Source organism: Sciurus carolinensis, chromosome 7 (genome assembly GCF_902686445.1).
Source record: "Sciurus carolinensis chromosome 7, mSciCar1.2, whole genome shotgun sequence".
Taxonomy (NCBI): Eukaryota; Metazoa; Chordata; class Mammalia; order Rodentia; family Sciuridae; genus Sciurus; species Sciurus carolinensis.
In genome coordinates this window covers 38,386,916-38,401,883 of record NC_062219.1, presented here as the reverse complement: position 1 = coordinate 38,401,883, position 14,968 = coordinate 38,386,916, and positions in this window count along the sequence as shown.

Below are 14,968 nucleotides of genomic sequence, written 5' to 3'. Positions count from 1 at the left end.
TCTTTTCCCTCTATACAGTCCTTCTTTCCTTCATTCTTACCACACTCCTTATCCCTAACCCTAAACCTAACCCTAAACCTAATGCTAACCCCTCCCACCCCCCATTATATGTCCTCATCTGCTTATCAGCAAGATCATTCGTCCTTTGGTTTTTTGAGATTGGCTTATCTCACTTAGCATGATATTCTCCAATTTCATCCATTTGCCTGCAAATGCCATAATTTTATCTTTCTTCATTGCGGAGTAATATTCCATTGTATATATATGCCACAGTTTCTTTATCCATTCATCAACTGAAGGGCATCTAGGTTGGTTCCACACTCTGGCTATGGTGAATTGAGCAGCAATGAACATTGATGTGGCTGTATCTCTATAGTATGCTGATTTTAAGTTCTTTGGGTATAGGCCAAGGAGTGGGATAGCTGGGTCAAATGGTGTTTCCATTCCAAGCTTTCTGAGGAATCTCCATACTGCTTTCCAGAGTGGCTGCACTAATTTGCAACCCCACCAGCAATGTATGAGTGTACCTTTTTCCCCACATCCTCGCCAACACCTATTGTTGCTTGTGTTCTTGATAATCGCCATTCTAATTGGGGTGAGATGAAATCTTAGGGTAGTTTTGATTTGCATTTCCCTTATTACTAGGGAGGTTGAACATTTTTTCATATATCTGTTGATTGCTTGTACATCTTCTTCTGTGAAGTGTGTTCATTTCCTTTGCGCATTTGTTGATTGGATTATTTGTATTCTTGGTGTAGAGTTTTTTGAGTTCTTTATAGATTCTGGAAATTAGCGCTCTATCTGAAGTATGGTTGGCAAAGATATTCTCCCACTCTGTAGGCTCTCTCTTCACATTGCTGATAGTATCCTTTGCTGAGAGAAAGCTTTTTAGTTTGAATCTATCCCAGTTGTTTATTCTTGCTTTTATTTCTTGTGCTATGGGAGTCCTGTTAAGGAAGTCTGATCCTGAGCCAACAAGTTGAAGATTTGGACCTACTTTTTCTTCTATAAGATGCAGGGTCTCTGGTCTGATTCCGAGGTCCTTGATCCATTTTGAGTTGAGTTTTGTGTAGGGTGAGAGATAGGGGTTTAATTTCATTCTATTGCATATGGTTTTCCAGTTTTCCCAGCACCATTTGTTGAAGAGGCTATCTTTTCTCCATTGCATATTTTTGGACCCTTTGTCTAATATGAGAAAATTGTATTTATTTGGGTTTGTGTCCATGTCCTCTATTCTGTACCATTGATCTACCCATCTATTTTGGTACCAATACCATGCCGTTTTTGTTACTATTGCTTTGTAGTAGAGTTGAAGATCTGGTATTGCAATACCCCCTGCTTTGTTCTTGCTACTTAGGATTGCTTTAGCTATTCTAGGTTTTTTATTCTTCCAGATGAATTTCATAATTGCTTGCTTTATTTCTGCAAAGTACATCATTGGGATTTTAATTGGAATTGCATTGAATCTGTATAGCACTTTAAGTAGTATGGCCATTTTGACAATATTAATTCGGCCTATCCAGGAACATGGGAGATCTTTCCATCTTCTAAGGTTTTCTTTAATTTCTTTCTTTAGTGTTCTGTAGTTCTCATTGTAGAGGTCTTTCACCTCTTTTGTGAGATTGATTCCCAAATATTTTATTTTTTTCGATGCTATTGTGAATGGGGTTATTTTCCTAATTTCTCTTTCTGAAGATTCATCACTTATGTATAAAAATGCATTGGATTTATGAGCATTGATCTTGTAACCTGCTACTTTACTGAATTCACTTATGAGTTCTAAAAGTTTTCCAGGTTCCTCTAAATATATAATCAAGTCGTCAGCGAACAGGGATAGTTTGAGTTCTTCTTTTCCAATTCGTATTCCTTTAATTTCTTTGGTTTGTCTGATTGCTCTGGCTAGAGTCTTATGGACGATGTTGAATAGAAGTGGTGAAAGAGGGCATCCCTGCCTTGTTCCAGTTTTTAGGGGGGAACACTTTCAGTTTTTCACCATTTAGAATGATATTGGCCATGGGCTTAGCGTAGATGGCCTTTATAATGTTAAGGAATGTTCCCACTACCCCAATTTTTTCTAGTGTTTTGAGCATGAAGGGATGCTGTATTTTATCGAATGCTTTCTCTGCATCTATTGAAATAATCATGTGGTTCTTAACTTTAAGTCTGTTGATATGGTGAATGACATTTATTGATTTCCGGATGTTGAACCAACCTTGCATCCCTGGGATAAAACCCACTTGATCGTGGTGCACTATCTTTTTAATATATATTTGTATGCGATTTGCTAAAATTTTGTTGAGAATTTTTGCGTCGATGTTCATTAAGGATATTGGTCTGAAATTTTCTTTCCTCAATGTGTCTTTGTCTGGTTTAGGTATCAGGGTGATATTGGCTTCATAGAACGAGTTTGGGAGGGTTCCCTCCTCTTCTATTTCATGGAATACTTTGAGGAGGATTGGAATGAGCTCTTCTTTAAAGGTTTTGTAGAACTCGGCTGAGAACCCATCTGGTCCTGGACTTTTCTTTGTTGGTAGGCTTTTGATGACCTCTTCTATTTCATTACTTGAAATTGGTTTATTTAAGTTGTGTGTGTCCTCCTCGTTCAGTTTAGGTAATTCATATGTCTCTAGAAATTTGTTGATGTCTTCGAGGTTTTCTGTTTTGTTGGAGTATAGATTTTCAAAATAGCTTCTAGTTATGTTTTGTATTTCACTCGTGTCTGTTGTGATATTTCCTTGTTCATTCTGAATTTTAGTAATTTGAGTTTTCTCCCTCTCTCTCTTTGTTATTGTGGCTAAGGGTTTATCAATTTTGTTTATTTTTTCAAAGAACCAACTGTTTATTTTGTTAATTTTTCCAATTTTTTCATTTGTTTCAATTTCGTTGATTTTGGCTCTGATTTTAACTATTTCCTGTCTTCTACTACTTTTGGTATTGGTCTGCTCTTTTTCTAGCGCTTTGAGCTGTAGTGTTAAGTCATTTATTTGTTGATGTCTACTTCTGTTTTTGAATGCGCCCCATGAAATAAATCTTCCTCTAAGTACTGCTTTCATAGTGTCCCAGAGATTTTGATATGATGTGTCTTTGTTCTCGTTTACTTCTAAGAATATTTTTATTTCCCTCCTGATGTCTTCTGTTATCCATTCATCATATAATAGTGTATTATTTAATCTCCAGGTATTGGAGAAGTTTCTGTTTTTTATTCTGTCATTTATTTCTAATTTCAATCCATTATGATCTGATAGAGTACAAGGTAGTATCTCTATCTTCTTGTATTTGCTAACAGTAGCTTTGTGGCATAAAATATGGTCTATTTTAGAGAAGGATCCATGTGCTGCTGAGAAGAAAGTGTATTCGTTCTTGGTTGGATGGTATATTATATATATGTCCGTTAAGTCTAAATTGTTGATTGTGTTATTGAGATCTATGGTTTCTTTATTTAATTTTTGTTTGGACGATCTATCCAGTGGTGAGAGAGGTGTGTTAAAATCGCCTAGTATGATTGTGTTGTGGTCTATTTGATTTCTGGAATTGAGAAGGATTTGTTTGACGTACGTGAATGAGCCAATGTTCGGGGCATAGATATTTATGATTGCTATATCTTGCTGATTTATGCTTCCCTTCAGCAACATGTAATGTCCTTCTTTATCCCTTCTGACTAGTTTTGGCTTGAAGTCCACATTATCTGAGATGAGGATGGATAGTCCAGCTTTTTTGCTGTGTCCGTGTGCATGGTATGTTTTTCCCCATCCTTTCACCTTTAGTCTATGGGTATCTCTTTCTATGAGATGAGTCTCTTGCGGGCAGCATATTGTTGGATTTTTCTTTTTAATCCAATCTGCCAGTCTATGACTTTTGATTGATGAGTTCAGGCGATTAACATTCACGGTTATTATTGTGGTATGATTTGTATTCCCAGTCACTTGACTCATATTTGTTTTTTGACATGATTTGGTTTCTCCTTTATTTGGCTATTCTTTTAGGCTAGTGCCTCCTGTTGCTGATTTGCATCGTTGTTTTTCATCTCTTCCTCATGGAATATTTTGCTGAGAATGTTCTGTAATGCTGGCTTTCTTTTTGTAAATTCCTTTAGCTTTTGTTTATCATGGAAGGATCGTATTTCATCATCAAATTTGAAGGTAAGTTTTGCTGGGTATAAGATTCTTGGTTGGCATCCATTTTTTTTCAGGGCTTGGTAAATGTTGTTCCAGGCCCTTCTAGCTTTTTGGGTCTGGATTGAAAAATCTGCTGATATTCTTATTGGTTTCCCTCTGAATGTAATTTGATTCTTTTCTCTCGCGGCCATTAAAATTCTGTCTTTATTTTGTATGTTAGGTATTTTCATAATAATGTGCCTTGGTGTGGGTCTGTTGTAATTTTGTATGTTTAGAGTTTTATAAGCCTCTTGTACTTGGTTTTCCATTTCATTCTTCAGATTTGGGAAATTTTCTGATATTATTTCATTGAATAGATTGTTCATTCCTTTGGTTTGTTTCTCTAAGCCTTCCTCAATCCCAATAATTCTTAAATTTGGCCTTTTCATGATATCCCATAATTCTTGTAGATTCTGTTCATGATTTCTTACCATCTTCTCTGTTTGGCCAACTTTGTTTTCAAGATTAAATAATTTGTCTTCAATGTCTGAGGTTCTGTCTTCCAGGTGTTCTATCCTATTGGTTATGCTTTCTATGGAGTTTTTAACTTGGTTTATTGTTTCCTTCATTTCAAGTATTTCAGTTTGTTTTTTTTTCAGTGTCTCTAACTCTTTATTGAAATGATCTCTTGCTTCCCATATTTGGTCTTTTAACTGTTGATTGGTGCGATCATTTAATGCCTGTATTTGCTCTTTCATCTCTCTTTCAATGCCTGCATTTGCTCTTTCATCTCCTCATTTGCTTCCCTGATTGTTTTAATTATGTACATTCTGAACTCCCTTTCTGACATTTCTTCTGCTGTGCTGTCATTGGGTTTTATTGATGTAGTATCTAGGTTTGTTTGGGACATTTTCTTCCCTTGTTTTCTCATATTTGTCAGATGTCAGTGGGAATCTGAGATATTGCAGTTTTCTTCTATTGGCTTATAGTGTCCCGGTAGATTTCCAGTGTATCACCTCCCAGCCTTCAGTAACCTGAAGTCTTGGAGGAACTTGATAATGCAGTGCTTCCAAAGAAAGCTGCCCCTAGCCCCCTACTGGTTCCAGGACTTGGAGCTGGCTCTGTGCGGAAAGGCTCTCACTGGGGGCCTGCACCGTGCAGCTGGCCACGTCGGGGGAGCCCACCGCCGGAGTGTGGAAGACTACCTGGGGAAGACTCTAGCTGCCCTGCCCTGCTCTGATAAGCCACCCCTATCTGTGCCTGCCGCCCAGGCCAAGTTTCGCCCAGTGGGGTAGACTCACCCCGTGACTCTATTTTTGTCCAACTCTCTCAATGCCTCCCCTTCTTGAGTCCTGGGTTCTGGAGCGACTGGAGATGCAGTCACCCTCTAGGCCGCCATCTTGGATCGCACCGTGGAAAGAGCCTGCGGCCGGAGTGGGCAGAGCTGCCTGGAGAAGTCTCTGGCTGCCCTGCCCTAATCCCAGAGGCTGCTTGCAGATCGAAGCTCTCTGTTGGCTCGGGGACTTGTGGCTGGCTCTATGTAGAAAGGCTCTCACTGGGCCTGTCACTTCCTATAAAAATTTTTGTACTGAAAACAAGATTTTTCATTGAAGATTCAGGGACAAACTGCTGGAAGATAGAAGTTCTTTCAAAGATATTTCTTGTGTGGAGTTTTTGAACCGTTTTGGCTTGTATACTTAAATTTTATCTTAAAATATGTATTTCTACTTAACATAGAAATGTATTTTGAGAGAAAGATGACCTAGGTTTGTTAAGTCTTAGTTTGAGGATTCTTTGTGGACTCACAACCACCAAGATCTCTGTTTTGGTGAACTGCAGCACTGCCCAGAGAGAGACCGTATACTGCCAAGTGAAGAGAATCTGATTTGTATATTGAGTTCAGGACCACAAGTAGATAAGCTTAGGAAGTGTTTTCTGTTCAGATTTGTGAAAGGATTTCATCTACTGGCTATCTATCATGGGGTGGATCATAAACTGGCAGCCCAGGTACTATGTTTGACCTGAAGATAAAGTTCATTTAGCCTACATAATGTTTTCATTTTATAATTCGTTGAGAGCATTTTAAAATTAACTTTCAAATGCAAATTTAATTTCTAACTTCCATAATACCTCCACAATGAGTTGGATCTAAATAGAAAATTCTCCCTTTAGATGAAGATATATTCTTTAATTCACTCCACTTAGGATTGCTTTACTTACGTTAAATACAGCACTTTTCTAGGTACTTGAGTCCACAATCCATTTGAAGACTTAAATCTAGTCTTTTGAGATTTTTGGTCAATTTTAGTGATATGTCCTGACCATGACGCAATTATGTTCTATCAGTATGATATTTACCAAAATTTTCTTATCTTTCTGTCAGTAATTAGCATATACCATTAATTCTGAACTTGCCCAGTGCAATTCCAATTGCAGCAGATAGGCCCTTAACAGAATTTCGTCTCAGGGATGGAGCAGAGCAAATTGAAGTCATTCAAGGATGTCCCCCTTCGACCTCTTCATCCAAAAGGAACTCATATTTGTAAAATTTCCTGTATCTATGCTGATTAGATTAAAACTGATGTCCATGAAGGTATCTCTTTATCATGGGGACTTCATTCCTTTTGTGAGTAACAGGGTTGCTAGATTTCATGATATTCTCTTTTTAGTTTTTCAGGAAGCTGCATATGTTTTCCATAATGTCTGTACTAATTTACATTTCCCACAGACAGTTCTTCCTTGTGAATTCTTTCTTCATATCCTTGTCAGCATTTATTTTTTGTCTCTTTGGTAATAGCCATTCTAACTGGGGTGAGGAGGCACACTATTGTGGTTGTGATATTCATTTCTTGAGGTTATTGATATTGAGCATTTTTTCATGTTTGTGAGTTATATGTCTTCTTTTGATATATGTCTATTCACATCTAGCATATTTTAAAATTAGACCGTTTTCCTAATACTGAGGTGAGTTCCTTAAATTTTGACTATCAACCCCTTTTTAGATTTAGAGTTTGAAAATATTTACTCTCATTTTCTACATTTTCCTCTTAGCTATCCTATTATTTTGCTCTGAGGAGTTTTTTAGTTTGTTATCCCATTTGTCAATTTTTGCTTTTGTTTCCTATGTTTCTTGGATATATACAAATAGATATATAGATAGATAAATAGATAGGTATAGATATATATTATAGATACATATAGATAATATATATCTATATATAGGTTCAGGTCAATGTCTTAAACTATTTAACTTGTTTTCTTCTAGTAGTTTCAAAATTTCAGGCCTTATACTGATATCTATAACCTGTTTCGAGATAATATTTATAACTATCAAGTGATAGGGGTCTAATTGCATTCTCTGCATATGGATGCCCAGTTTTCTTAGCTCTATTATTAAACAAAAAACAAAAAAACAAACAAAAAAAACTAGTCTTTCTGCATTGTGGGCTTTTGGTTCCTTTGTCAAAAATTAGTTGGCTGGGCAAGTGTGGTGGCACACACCTGTAATCCCAGCAACATGAGAGGCTGAGTCAGGAAGATCACAAGTTCAAGGCAAGTCTCAGCAACTTAGCAAGACTGTAAGAAACTTGGTGAGACCTTGTCTCTAAAAAAAAAAAATAGAAAGGACTGGGGATGTGGCTCAGTGGTTAAATGCCCCTGGGTTTAATTTCCAGTACCAAATAAATAAATAAGTTGGCTGTAAACAAAACAAAACAGAACCTGATGTACAATTTGTAACTTTCTTAGAGAGTTTCTTGAACTTTCTGATTTTAGTGTACAGATAACAAGGTTACATAGGATTTGTTTTCTTTGTATTCTCAGCACCAAAATGAACCATCTCAAATTCTGCTTAACAATGTCTTTTTCTCCTTTAGGGTTCTGTTCCAGGAATCATAATAGGACACAATTGTTTTGTTCTCACTCCGTTGCTTCTTAACTCCAAGAGTTTGACAGGCATATTGAAAATGCACTCTAGATTTAGTGCTAGTGTGGACCTTTGGGGGATATTCAAGATCCAAACAAAATCCAAACTAAATGTAGGGTGATAGCACTCTAAGAGCATCTAGTACTAGACCTGAAATCCAGAATTCTGGATGGTGCCCTGCCAAACGTACTATGGTGCCTTCATTAATAGAACACTCAATTACTTACTTATTGAATAGATATGATGCAAACCTATTTTGACCTAGTCTTCTGTGTCATATTCAAAGGAACAGAAATCTGTGTACAAATGTTTTGAAGAAGAATGCAGATAGTAGTTCTAGGTTCTCCTAAAGTTCTGGTATATGGTTTTCTACATAGCATTTTACATAGAAAGCTTCTAAGATTTTTCTTCAGATATTTCCCTTTTCCTAAAGTTTTCTATTTATGAAATTTGCTAAAAATTTCTTCTTCTCCCACTCTCTCCAGAAAACTGTCACTACCATTTTTTTCTCCTTGATTGGTACCTCTTTCTCTTCCTTCTCTGAGCTGAACTTTCAGCCTTCTGAAAGGCATGACTCCATGTCTGGTATTGTGTCCACCCTCCCATGCATTCCAAATGTAATGGTTTCCTATCAAAGTTATTTTTCTCATGTAAAATGGCCCTATTATGAATGATTAAATAAAACTATCCACTTTATTATGTGTACAGAGAAAACAAATGAAAGAAATTATGTCTCTTTACTTGTTCTCTTTTTTATCTGCCTGACCAGGATTGGGAACTATGAAGAATTACTGGAATAGTCTGGACTATATAAAGGAAATTAATTCCTGACTGCTACAGTTTGGATCTTGAATGTCTCCCAAAGGCCTACGTTTTTGGAGGCTTGTTCTCCACCTGTGGAGCTGTTGGGAGAGGGTGGAAAATTTAGGGGCAGGGATCTAGTAGAAGGAAGTTAGGTCGTTTGGGGCGGGGGCATGACCTTGAAGGGATATTTAAGACCCTGGCCACTCTTCTTCCTGGCTTCTAATATTTGCTCCTGCCATGAGGTAGTATATTACCACAGACCCAAAGCAATAGGGCCTAGTGACCCTGGGATGAAACCATGAACCAAAATAAAACTTTCTTCCTTTTAAGTTTATTCTCATGTATTTTGTCATCATGATGAAAAGATGATTAACACTAGGCGGTCATGCTGGAGTAATATCTCAGAAAACACCCTATATCATGGTTGAGGTTATTTTGATCCTGTGAGAAATATATTATTAACAATTATGTGCTTAGTCACAAATAAGGAAACTAAGATTCAAAGAGAAGCTCATAATTAATAACTCAAAATTACCAGGCAATTTTCATGTAAACAAACAGGATGGAGACAGTAGTCCTGGTGAGTCTTGAGATCTAGGTGATGTTAAATAGTGGGTAATTCTCAAGTTTTTAGACTATTGGCATGATGAACTCAGATCACATTGAATATTGTAAAGTTAGGGGTTAGAAATCATTAGAATGAATTGGGACCTAATTATAGATTTTTAGGAATTTCGTGAGTTGGGATTAAATTATAATTATGATATAATGTAAAGAAAAATGATGTTATTAATGTGTTAAAATGTATGTGTTTATAACAAAGTGGGTATTCTAAAGTTTTGGTTTAAGAATTTCAGTAATTAGTTAAGCAAGAGAAACATCTCTTTTATTCTCTCTGTAACTGACTCACAAGCATTAAATGAAAATGAACATTGTGATGTTTCATGATGGTATGAGTTTTCCTCCCACATTTTGTGGATGACGAAACTCCTTAATTATGAAGTTCAGATATCTGACTAAGCAGTTTGTTCTTAGTGGGCTTTTAAATAAAAATTTATCTCTAAGATTTGAGAATTAAGACTGGCAAGGTTTAGATGAAAAGACATTCGTTTTTATCTCTATTGGCATTAAATTTTAAGGCTTTGTAGTTGTAAAATGAAATTACTAAAAATAATTCAAAATTTAAAATAAAGTTAGTATTGATTGTATAACTTCCATTATATTATGCAGGAAAAAATATTGGACTCTAACATATATAACTGTAGTTATATTTGATTTGTATTATGTTTGAGTTAGAAAAGACCTTGAAAATATTATTTTATTTTATAAAATTTTAGTCAGTCGTTATCTTTTAAAAATTACCTTGCTCATAATATAAGTAGAGCCCCTATCTTTAATTATCTCCTCTGCATAAAAGTTTGGTTAATGAAATAGTGGCAATTTTCAAGGCTACATTTTTTCATGTATCTTAGGAAATGTACTCAAATTTTAGTTGTAAGTTAAACCATTAAAGTTTCTATTTTAAAAAGTGTTGTATAGCATTTACATATACAACCAGTAATATGTACAATTTTGGTCTGGTGAATTTTTTTTTTTTATAAAGGGGATTGATACTTTACCACTGAACTACATCCTTAGTCCTTTTAATGTTTTATTTTGAGGCAGGATCTTGCCTAGTTGCTGAGGTTGGCCTCTAACTTGTGATCCTCCTGCCTCAGCCTCCTGAGTTGCTGGGATAATAGGCCTGTTCCACTATACCTGATGTTCAGTGAATCTTAAATTGTTAATGAATCATACTTGTGTAGGTCCTTTAGAGATCTAATAATACCTTTATGAGTGCCATCTTATGAATAGTTTCTGAATTTTTAAATGTATGTTATATACTTAATTTTATTGGGCACATCTACTTAGTTACTGCTATATGCTAAGTACCAAAGTAGAATGAAAATAACATGTACTCTGAGGTGATGGTAACTGCTCAAATTGAATGACCATAATATTTACAATTCTGTAATGGGAAATAGATGTTGCCAGATGGATTATCAAGTATATCTAGTATATTTGTTCCAGAAATGGTATGTGATATAGGTGCAAAATTATAGAGCAAAGATTTAGCCAATGAGATCCTTGAATTTGTGAAATATTCCTAAAAGTTTTAATAATGAGACCCTGAAGGTGTGTAGTTATTTGAAATATCTATTGGATAAGCCTCTGGTGAGGCAGAATAATTAAACATGTTTAGCCAAAAGATGGAATCACTGAAGTACAGAAAGAAACAGTAATAAGGTTGCTAAGTGTTCTTTCTGGAAATGCAATCATTTTATTGTTACTCACATAAGTCTTCTAAAATGCTTTGGGATAGACCAATAATATATAGATTCCGTGCTATTGAATAATAAAATAAAATGTTAGTTTTTGGAATTTTAAATGTTACTTTGTTTCTAGGTGCAGATAAGTCATTTTTCTAGTTAACTTTCTAAGAGAGACCTCAAAGTAATTATATTTCCGTATCATTTTATTATGGTTGAATAACTATGAAACTGCTTTTTCATGTATAAGAAATAATAAAGATAGAAGATAAAATGATATCAAAATAATGTTTCAGATTCTGAGATCTTTTTAATAATGTAGTTCTTGAAGATTTTTCGTATATAAAGAAATTATTTTTAAAAATTGGCCTTATTCTATAAGCCAATCTCAAAAAACCAAAAGTCGAATGTTTTCCCTGATAATTGGATGATGATATATAATGGGAGTGTAGGGGGTGGGGAGGGAGAGAAGAATGGAGGAACTTTAGATTATGTAGAAGGAAATGAGAGGGAGGCGGGTATGAAAAATGGTGGAATGAGACAGACATCATTACCCTATGTACATGTATGATTACATGAATGGTATGAATCTACATCATGTACAACCATAGAAACCAAATGATGCACCCCATTTGTGTACAATGAATCAAAATGCAGTCTGCAAAAAATAAAAAAATAAATAATTTTTAAAAATTGACCTTTTTCTAAAGCTTCTGAGAGCCAAAAGAAATCTGATGGGCCTGTAAAATATTTAGTCTATGGACAAAAAAAAAAAAAAAATATATATATATATATATATATATATATATATATATATATAGACACACACATACACAACTGAATACTTTTAGTACGTGTTATGGTTTGGATATGAGGTATCCCTTAAAAGCCTACATGTGAGACAATGCAAGAAGGTTTGGAGGAGAAATGGTTGGGTTATAGCCTTAACCTAATCAGTGAATTAATCCCTCATGGGATTAGCTGAATGGTAATTGGAGGCAGGTGGGATGTGGCTGGAAGGAGTGGTTAATTGGGGGCGTGGCTATAGGCTACATGTTTTGTATCTGGAGAGTGGAGTCTTGCTACTGTCTTATCATATGAGCTGCTTCCCTTTGCCACCCTTTTCCTCAATGAGTCCTGCCTCATCTTGAGCCCTGAGGAATGGAGCCAGCCACTTATGCACTGAGACCTCTGAAACCATAAGCCCCTTAATAAGACTTTCCTCCTCTACAATTGTTCTGGTTGGATCTTTTAGTCACAGTGGTGAAAAGTGACTAAAACAGTCCCCTGTGCTTATGTGCTTAAAAGTGAAAGGCATAAAAATAAAAACATTTCTTACCCTCAAGGAGTTTATAATTTAAAAATATAATAGAGAAAGTAAGACAGAATAGCTAAGTGATATTTTAAACCATTCCAACTATATAAACATATGTTTCTAATATAATTGCATATTTTGTTTTTATATTGCTGCATAACGAACTAACCTAAAATTGAATGACTTATGGCAGTAGCAATTTCTCATGATTCTTTGGGTTGGCTGGGGCTTAGCTGGGCAGTTCTTCTGCTGGCTTCACTTTGAAATCTCTCATGCCATTGCAGTCAGATGATAACTTGTCTGAGATTCCAATATAACTTCACTTACATGAGACCTCAGGACTCCTCCATGTGGCCTCAACTTTACTAGTGACATGTCATGTTTCAGAACTCCTTCATGCAGACTCTTACCAGTGGGGCATGCTGGATTTCTTCAACTAAGATTTAGGTCTCTAAATATGAGAAAGTCGGGGCTGGGGTTGTGACTTAGTTGTAAAGTGCTTGCTTAGCATGTGTGAGGCACTGGGTTTGATCCTCAGCACCACTAAAAATAAATAAAGGTATTTTTTAAAAAATGAGGAAGTCATTTTTTTTATTACTCTTAAGCCGTGGGGTCCAAAATCCTAGAATATCCACTTTCACCACTTTCTATTGATCAAAGCAGGCACAAGATCAACCTTGATTGAAGGAGGGTGGGGTGGGCAATAAGCTACACATCCTGATGTGGAGAACAGCAGATGGCAGTGGAGGCATTTTTGGAGGCCCTCTTTGGAGAATAGCTACCACACTGAACTCCTAATCAGACCTTAATTGCTTTGAGAGTTCCAAGAATAGAGAATTCTCTGAATGTAGGTGGCAGAAGTAGTCTTCGAAAATCATCAAGGGTTATTTTCTGAGTCACAGTGACTAAGTAGAGTAGATAGCAGGAATGGGGAGGGGGTAAGGAGTTATCAGATTCTCTGTAAGAATAACATATGCAAAAATGTATAGGTAGGAGGGTAATGTCATTGGCATAACAATTGTAATGATGAAATTTTGACTCTAATAGTTGTCAGAGCTTGTACTGCTGCTTTCAAATAATGTAGAATGGAGAACTGAAAATGAATAGAAAGTAGGTATTTCTAAAGGCTGATGCAATGCTAAATCAGCATGATCTCTAACAGTAGTGAAGTCAGTATCTCTGTAAAATTGTACCATAATGGACTTAGAAATAAGATTAATAAAATTGATTTGGGAGAATTTTCTGTTGGCTCTCATCAGATTTGGGATTTTTTTTCTCATAGTTGAACATTGCTGAATCAATGCAGCTTGTTTCAATACCAGAAAAATAAGAAAAGATAGGCATAGACATGACTTGACTTGCTTCCTAGATAATTAAGCTTCGTATAATGCAGGTTCTTGGCAACTGAGATCATGCACATGAGCGCTGAGGTGAGACCTGACAGCTTAAAGAGTTAAATACATAATTCCTGTGAACAAGTCTTGACCTTATGATGGATAAGTGTTGTGTAAAATAAAATCTAGTGTGAGATCTGAACAGAGCAAACCATTACAACTTCCTCCACTTTCAAATTTGAGTAATAATCAGTACAGGTATATAATAATAAATAATTTCATTTATTCTGCTAGCAACTTTGTTGATTACTTGCTATATGAATAACTTGATATGAGGAAATTCAATGAAGTATAACTGTTCTAACATTGAAAGTTCTTTATTAGGCGGGAAGTTCCTGCTAATCTATGCACTGGCATTTTTGTGCCCTAAATGAATAAAAATTTCATTTTTAGAAGATACTCCTAGTTATCTGTAAGCATTCCCACTTGCTTCCCAAGTCTTCTTTGCTCCTCCAATTCTTCAATTATTAATTCTATTAATTTCATGTGAAAGTTTTTGTAACCCTCATTCATTCAACTGATATTTACTGGGTTCCACCAATGAGCCAATTTTTATTTGACTGTGTTTAGGGTCTTGCTTGGTGCTGAGAGTGAATTAATAGGTTAATGAATGAATGAAAATATAAACTTGGTGCTAGAGAGAAAGAATTTTCTGGTCCACACAAGCTGATAGTCTTCTATCCCTGTGTGGATAGCTGAAAAAAATTATGCTTTCCTGGTAGCTTTCACATCTCAGATTGATGCTTGAGACCTGAATGAAAAAATTTGGCAGATAGCCTAACATCCTCCTGTACTGGAATGAGCATCGTAAGATAGACATGTTCCTGACTTAGTATTCCAACTGCCTCTAGTCTTGTACTGTTAAGGAGACACACCTAATAAAAAATTTACATTGCTACATTAGTTACAGTAGCCTTTCTTGTTATTCTAGTCATTAATGTTCAGAGGTAGCGACTCAGGAGTCAACTGAATCCCCTAGTAGCAATGATAGAGTTGTCAGTGAGGAGTAAGGGACAACCAGGAGGGGCGAAGCAGGGAAGTGCTACAGCTGAAGTCCTGGAACTGGAACTGGGTATTTCTTAGAAATACACATTTGTAAGGATTTCTGTGGCTAAGTTTGTCACACA